Genomic DNA, 8,719 nt, shown 5'->3' on the forward strand with positions numbered 1-8,719 from the left:
CTGGGGTTCATATTCACATTTACAGTTCACATAGCTTATGTATTTATAAGCACAAGTATGTGCAAACTTTGTTTTATGTGTGTATCTATATATAGCAATATAGAGATATATAAGGATTTTTTTTCTTTTAATTTTTCACTAAGGAAAAAGGTTTTACACATTTTTTTCTCTTTAGGTTACAGCTGTCAATTTGGTTTCGAACGCCAGGTTGGTGTCTATGTCTGGTGTTTTGCCATTTTACACCAACAGCCATAAAATGAGCTTTCAGAGTCTTTCACAGTGAGGGTCTCAGAGTCTCTCAGAGGGAGGGTCGCAGATCTCTGGGGACGTTACATCCAGGAACCTTTTGTGCTGCCTATAAAATACAGACCTAGTAATTCAGCAACTGTGGAGCTGTCATCAACAAGAGGGGGAGACCTAGAAGGAAAGGGAATGAATATTCATATAACAAATGCCGCCTAGAGAAGCCGGGAAAATAACTGATAAACCAATATATTTGGCTGAGGTATCTCACACGATTGAAAGAAAAGATATTAAAATATGGATGGGTGGAAGGCATTTCAGGAGGAGCTAGTCACCAGATGGTAAGTAATTCTAAAGCTCGTTTTCTTTGTATTTATGACTTAGAAAAATGGTCAGAGCAAAATGACCTCTGAGAAGGATACTTTTTTAGATGAGTCTCAAATAAAGAGTAAGTTCATGCTGATGCCACTCAAAAGGTTAAGCAACACATCTGACTCATTTTTATCCAAGGTACCAAATTCTTTGAAAATCAGGACATAGAAAGAGCTACTTCTGTGAAAAAGTCAGCCACGTTTATTGTTTATGGAAGAAAATAGCATGACACAAAAGTGATGCAAACTAAGACTCTACCTAGTGATTCTAGAAGTTTGTTTCCCACAGAGAGTTTTGGCCCAAGGCATTTTAAAATTAACTGACTGGGTCAAGGGAAAAGTACCTTTATAGCCTGCACTGGCTAAAACTGGTCATAAACATGTCTGAGATGGCATAATAAACTTTCATTCAAAGCCACTAGGCCAAGTAACTAGATTGTGAAAGTTACATTATACTCAGGTCTAGAGGTCAGAAGCAAACAACATACTGTGGACTTTTTTCCCCTGGAGAGATTATCAACATTGGGTTCATATTAATTTGTGGAAGGTATGCATTACAGGATTCAGAGTTCATATTATGTCATTTTGGGGGAATGAAATCCTCTTCAGCAATAGGTTGGGAGCCCCTTCTAATAACTGTTATAGGATTAAGAAATTGCCCCCTTCTCCTGATGCCTTTTATATCCGGGGTTGCACAAAGCTTTGATGGCCATAGATTTTTTTTGGCTCTGGCCGACAGACCAGTATCCATCACATCTTTTTGATCCATCTAACATCTTCTGCTAGGCCTCTAGCTTCTAGAAATCAAACCAATCCATACTAGAATAGAAGCCTGGCCCTTGTTCCTTTTCTCAACCTGGCATTTGCCTTTGGTGTTTTTGCAGCTATTTAGGCACCACTGGGAGGCTGAACTCTGCCATCCTTCAGATGCCCAGCTGTTACGTCTGTCCTTCCTCCTCAGATCAGCCTCCACTGGAGAACATTCTTAGCCTAGTTTGCTACTGGCCTTGGAAATGTTGCCTTGGACTCTTGGTCCCTACAAAGATTTATATATCTGTTAAGAGTATTTTTTAAGTTCCTACTGAGACAAGTATCAACTTTCTTCATCCACTCACTGGGAACTCCAAAACATTTTTGGACACAGAGCCCAGCTATATCAAGTTGAAATTCAGTAGAACTGAGTTTTGATCCTGACCCTGGTACCAACTGCGCAATCTAAGACATTTCATAATATTCTTGGGCTTCAATTTCCTCATCCATATAAACACTAGATCCTCAGTGAAGTTCCTCCCCATTTCCAAAGTTCTTTGATTTTGTGCTTACATACCAATGGTTAAGATTAGTCACAAGAACTGAACTTTCAGAAAAGGGCCTATTTAAGTAGCTCTTCCTTAGAGGTGAACAGAAACATCAGAGGAGGTTTCCTTTAAGTGTGTGCAGTCAAATAAATCCAAGCATGACCTGAAATTTTTAGAGACATGATTACAGACATCACTGTCCTTTGTATTTGAAGAGAGTGCTACTGACAGTGATTGCTATGTCTCTGGATGGGAAACTGGAATCATCTAAATGTGCTCAATAACCCTTTTCAAACACAGAAAAAGGTTAACCATATTTGCAGAGATTATCACTGAAGGTAACTTCTGCCAACAGTATGAACCGCCTTACCCTTCTATTACTGACCACCAAGTAAATCTGTCTAAAGCTATTGTTGTAACTGCCCAAAGCTACTACGTGATTGGAAATAGTTTTTCAGTATGTCTCAAAGTCATTTTAGACTGTTTTTACTAGAGATGTTCCATTAATCTTATTATTCATGGCATTATCATTGTTAGTATTCAGTGGTCTTGTTTTGGGTCACTGGTAATTTTAAGCCTACATAAACCAAAGATTTAAGTCTAAATAAGTAAAAGTATTGCTTGAAATAACCAGCTTCAAAGATACTACTGAAGAAAAACTCTCTTTAAAGTTTTTGGACTGATTTAGAAAGTTGTCAAAATTTATTGCGTTCCCAGGTCTTGTAGAACTACCAACAGTTCTTCCATTTTCACAGACCCCAAAACATCGAAATAATTTTAACCTTCCCTGTCTTTCATTCCGATCAGTGGGGAAAGCATATCCATCAATTAAGCCTTACTAACTCACTTAATCTTCGTATCAACTGTTTTTAGCAATGAGGAAACCGAGTATCTGACAGAATAAGGAATTTCAACTCACACAGCTAAAAATGCTAGTTTTTATTCTAATAGAAACCTAATTAATTCAAAGTTTTAATTTTCAACCAGACTGTAATTTTGTCATTCATTCCTTTGCTCACTTAATTATATAGAGTACTATTCAATTACAGGAAATATACTAAGTTATGAGACTGTGAAGATAAGCAGGACAGAATCCCTGCCCTTCCAGAGATAACAGCCTAGAGCGAGGGACATTGAGCAAAGCAATTTCCATCAGAGTGTGGTGAGGTCTATGAAGGAGGGAGCTCCAAGGGCGGATAATGCAACTCAGAAAGGAGGATGAAGGATGTACCAGCTGTCTCCAAAGATTGAGAAGATACTAGCATGGAGGAAGAAAAGGGGGGGAAAAAGAGAATGGAGTCATAGGGGGCTCGGAGATCATGCAAACAGTCCTGTATAAGAGGAGCACTGGGTACAAGTCGGGAAAATGATTTGGAAAGCCAGACTGGGGTCAGTCCTGAAGAATATCTTATACAATGGTGATAAATTTGGATGTTATTTGGAAGGCAGTGATGAGATACTGATGGATTTTAATCAGTCATGACAATATGGAGAATAGTTTTCAAAGGAAAGAGCTAGAAATAAGATAAGCCAAGAGCTTACAGAAGTCAGATGATTAAATGATTAGATCTTGAAATGAAGGCAAAAGGTCATGGGATTAGGAGAATGGACACATTTCATGGATGTCAAAAAGGTATAATACATAGGATTTGGATACTGAGTGAGAGATTTATAAAAGAAAAGGGATAACTGGACAGACATTTATGCACATTTTAGATTTCTGGTTAGCTATAGTAGAACAGAGGGAGCAAGTTACTCTTGAGGTACTCCCCAAAAGATCTAAATCTTGGTAAGCCTGAGAAACAAATCTACTCAAAGTACCAGAATGTTAGAGTCTGGTACAGATACAGCTCTGGGAATTGTCAGGAATAGATAAGAGAAGAAAATTCAGAAAGAGGTTATTAGTGAGAAAAGAGCCATATACACAGCCCTGAGGAACAGGAAGGTATTTGTTAGTTGGAGAAAAGGGGGCTATTAATGGCAAGTAATGACAAGAGAATACCTGCCTCTAACATTTGCATAACAAGAGAAAGACAAAAAGTGGTCTTTAATGTACAAAAACAAAGGCAAGATATCCCACCTAGCTTGACGAAGGGGTAGTACTGCAGAATGAAAGCAGAATGAAAACTCAGAATTTTTTTATGGAGCAATACAAAGAGATTTTAAGATATTAATGTAAATTGCTACAGAGATGTCTAGTGAAAGTTAAGGATTAAAAGAGAAGAACGTCATGTGAAAGATGAAATTTATTCTGTTGTAAGGTTATTTGATAATATAAGTCTTGGTTAAATTTTTAGGTGTGATAATGAAATTATGATTATTCAGCAGTGTTTATCTTTTAGGGATTCACACAAAAGTATTAATTAGGTACAACATGTTATGGTGTATAGGATTCTGCTTTATAATAATCCGACTGGGGTAGTAGATGAGGTCATAGATGAAACAGGATTGTTATACGTTGATAAGAAGAGTATATTATTCTCTTCACCTCTGAATGTTTTTAAGGTTCTCCATAATAAAAAATAAAATAAATGTTTGTGGAATTTAGCAGCTTTTAAGGCATTAGTAACATCAACAAGAAAGAATGTTCTGAATAGTGCTGAAGTTTAGTAAATATGAGAATGAGATCAGTTCCAGAAAGAATGAGTGAGGAAAAGTAGAGATGACAAGGGTAAAAATGAATCTCTTCTGCTAAAAAGGAGGTAGGGTGGTGGATAAACAGGAGCACAGAGTCAAACGATGGATGGGCTAACTTTAAGTACATTTACGTGCTGAAGCAAAAGTGCCTAAAATGAGAGAGGAGTCCAACAAGAAGTGACAGACCATGGTCCACCTCTTTCCCTCTGGGCAGCGTGCCTATTTTTAGCGATGTTGTCCCATGCCTTCTCCAAGACCATTCAGCTGCTTTCACTTCCTGGTGGGGTAGCAGTTATAAAAGTTTGGATGCGCAGAGCCAATCTGCCCTGGGCTAAATCCCTGCTCTCTCACTTGCTTTCTATGACATCTTCATCAGTGTCACTCATCTCATTTGAAAAACGGCATTAATCATAGCTACCTCATAGAATTAGCATGAGGATTTAAATTAGGTAGTATACATGAAGTACTAAAAACAGTGTCTAGAACCTGGAGAGTAATATGTAAGTACAGTATTATTATTATTATTCTTGACCACATTGCTCAAGACAGGAAATACTTCAATGGTTTATCTCAGTTAGGATCATGGGATTGAGAATTTGCCGTACTTCACTAATCCTATGGTCCTTCTAAATTTCCCACCAAGTTGGCTCAGTCTGTAGAGTTGGTTTTCTCCTAGAATTTCCCAGTTATTAGTTTTTCTCCCCCAAAAGAACTGGAGTTTTTTCTGTACCCCTACCCCTTTTCTGAGGCCCTGACAAGCTCTTAAATTGCAACCCCAGAAGTTTCAGTCCTGTTTCTGATGCCTGCGGTGCCTGGCTTCTTTCTCCACAGAATACAGCTATGCCTGTAACTGTGACATTGACACTTTGCCTGAATTAGACAATGTCTAATGTCCTGCCCTCTCGTGATGTGACAGCAAAATCCAGAATGTGACAATCCAAGGTAAGGATTAGTAGAGTTTAATTTAAAAAAGAAAAAAAAATGATGACTTTAGGATATATCTATATCTACATTGAGAGAGAGAGACAGAGAGAGAAAGGAAAACTCTCAAGGACAAAACCTGCCATAGTGGGACAGATGGAGAGATCCTTTTCTAGAATGTGTGCCTTTAACCAACTAAAATATATGTATGATATATACATGACAAAAAATCAGAACAGTTCATAGGGTGGATATTTGACATGTTTCTTCTGAGGTGCTTGGAGTAATGCATTATGCATATTAATACTCAACAGATATCAGTGGGTGATATGTGAACCCATGGGGAATATTTTAATAACAGAAAAGCTTCCCATTTAGAAGGTTGGAGTACTGGGGCCCCTGGGTATTGCATTCGGTTAAGCTCTTGGTTCCAGCCCAGGTCATGATCTCAGAGTCAAGAGATTGAGCCCTGCATGGGGCTTTGCGCTGAGCGCAAAGTCTGCTTAGGTTTCTCTCTCCCTCTCCCTCGGCCCCTCCCCACCACATGCTCTCTCTCTTTCTCAAATAAATAAAAATAAATCTTTAGAAGAAATAAAAAAGGATGGAGTGCAATATTTCTAAGTATGCCATAACATAGGGTAACCCATGGTTCTGACTTACCTTGAACTTTAACAGTTTTTGCACTGAAAGTATGCATCTGAGGAAGACCTGAGTCCCGAGCAAACCAAGGCAGCTGGTTACCTTAAATGTGACCTACATATTACACATGTAAGTCCAATATTATTTTTCTAGGGTCAATAATCTTTTTAAAAAAATGCCAGATTACCCAGATGAATTTGTCTTTTCTCTCTCCCCAAACCCAAAATAAGAGGAAGGAATTTTTTAAAAATTTTTAAAAAATGCAACATCTCACAGGGATAAAGAAAATCACCAAAGGAAGGAAAAAGTATTTTTTTAAAGGTTTTAGAAGCTAGAAAGTAGATTGAGAAATAATTTTTTCGCTAGCAGAGCTGAGGAAGCTATAAGGAAATGCCAGCAAAGAGTACACTATGGAGATGTGAGCTGTGAATCCCTGAAAGCATCAGTACTTTGAGGCACCAGGTAAAGCAAGGTGGGATTGTGGTGCAGGGCTTAGCATGGAGAAAGTACTGGAAGTTTATATGTTGACAATAAGAAGTCTTCCCTGTGCCACCTAGCAACATAATAGCATCCTTTGCCACCTTCCAATACATCCACAGGAAAAAAGTACATTCTTTATATAATTTAAACTGAAGATATTCAGGATTTAGGTACACTAGAGGTGGTAGGGATAGGGGTGAAATTTCAGGCTGAGAAAAGAATCAAATGAAAGTCTGCATATCAGTGGAAAATACTGATATGTAGTATCATTCTCTCCACTACTTTCAGGAAAAACAATAATCTATACATTGAGTAACAGACTAGAATAAAGGTATTTTCTGACATACAAAGACTCAGTATATTTGCCCCCATCTACCTCTTTCTTAGAAAGCTACTGGAGTGTGTGCAAAATTTCTCTTTCACCAAAAAAATGGAAAATATGGGGTCCAGGAAGCAGCTGATTCAACACAGGATTGAGGTGAAAGGAAGCCAGGACAACAGCTGTGTAGCAGACCTAAAAATTAACCAGTGCAGATTTTAGTAAAAAAAAAATTTTTTTTTAAGGGGAAAACTGGACTGATAGATTTATGGTAGGTCTTAACGTTTGGAAGAAAAATAGCTCAGTGATAAATGCATAATAGGTCCGATAAAGAAATTTAAAAATTTCTAATATGTATTTATAGTATAGTACACATGAGGAAAAACAAGTCTTTTAGTCATCTCAGGAGAAAATTGCAATGTATAAAAATATTCTTAATATATTACTCTTCTATGCAGTGAATAATATTTACATAGACAAAGTAATGTAAACACTACTGTTTTAACTAAAAATTGTTAGAGTACAAACTTGAGAAGAGAAGAGAGTAGGCTGGAGTGTGTAGGAGAATGAAGTCGTCCTCTACCATGACAAGAAAAGCACAGATGGTATCTGAAAATAATAAATAAGGCATAATCGTGAGCACAAAGTCCCTTTTGGGCCTTAGAGCTATGAATCAAAACTGCCTGAAGAGCCAAAGGAAGCCAAGTGGTGAGGACTTGTTGGAAGGTTGGGCGATGTGGGCAGGTGGAACACTGTGCAGGCAGAGTGAGCCCTGGGGTCAGGCCCTAGGCCAGACACAATGTGATGTGGAGTCTGTGCAGCTTGATTAGAGGTGAGCATAGAACTGTCCAGAGAAGTAAAACCTTGGAGGGTTTTTTTTCCAAGCATGTAAAGATTATTACTTTAATCTTAGGAATACTTCCATGTTATACACAACGTTGTTTGAGTACCCCTAATTGTCCTTGGGGCTCTCTCAGGGGGTCCCAGGAGTCAGAACAATTTTCATAATAATTCTAAAACACCACTCACCTTTTATACAACCTTTCTTTAACAGTGTATAGTGGAGATTTCCAGAGGCAACAAAGACAATGAAGATGTCATTTTTTGGGTGGCTATGTGTATTTTTGTGTTTTCTCAAGATGTAAACATGTATATTTTTAGAGATTAATTCAGTTCCTTATCAGTATTTCCACTGTGCTTTTACCAGCTATTTTTGGATATACTGACTATGATCCTGTAACCTCATTATCTTTCAAGAAATTATTATTTTGAAATCCTAAAGTTTTCTTCCAACCTGTGCAGAAACACATAAAGAACTAAGCATACTTACATGTGTTGTTTTATAATATGTTTTAAAAATCTGAAACCTATTCTAAGTTGTTGACTTTTTCGTTTCTATTTTCTAGTTAAATATTTTATTCTAAAATAAAATAAGCTTATTTACAATAAATTTTTATTATATTTTAGGATGGATCATTCGCTTCAAAAAAGAGAGTAGAAGACTTGCTTTCATAACCTACAGCTACACCATCTAGGTCTAAAGACGCCCAAAATGATGAAACTGACACACTGGAATTCTCTTATTCACAGAAAAAAAGAACCTACTCCAAAGAAATTGAATAAAATTGTAAATAAAAAATGAAAATATGACAAAAGCTACCTTTCTCTCAGCTTTATAGGTGTTAAAAATTTACCCTACAGTGTCTTCTGCAACAGAACTTCTGGAACAGTATTATGATACCAGTAAAATTATGGCATCATTTTGAGATCAACCATTTAGAGTTTAAAGGAAAAGGAATTGAATATTCTAC

At 37.3% G+C, this 8,719-nt stretch overlaps 1 long non-coding RNA gene across 2 annotated transcripts; it reads left to right on the plus strand.

Annotated features, from left to right (window-relative positions):
• The first annotated feature begins 175 nt into the window (after nucleotides 1–175).
• LOC125099071 (uncharacterized) lies at nucleotides 176–8,474 on the plus strand. Of its 2 annotated transcripts, XR_007127023.1 has the most exons (4): nucleotides 176–207; nucleotides 5,381–5,491; nucleotides 6,476–6,571; nucleotides 8,376–8,474. It is a non-coding gene; the product is annotated as an uncharacterized LOC125099071 (long non-coding RNA). The 2 variants fall into 2 exon arrangements; XR_007127022.1 differs by lacking the exon at nucleotides 176–207 and having other exon boundaries at nucleotides 5,277–5,491.
• The last annotated feature ends 245 nt before the right edge of the window (nucleotides 8,475–8,719 follow it).

Source organism: Lutra lutra, chromosome 4 (assembly GCF_902655055.1).
Source record: "Lutra lutra chromosome 4, mLutLut1.2, whole genome shotgun sequence".
Classification (NCBI taxonomy): domain Eukaryota; kingdom Metazoa; phylum Chordata; class Mammalia; order Carnivora; family Mustelidae; genus Lutra; species Lutra lutra.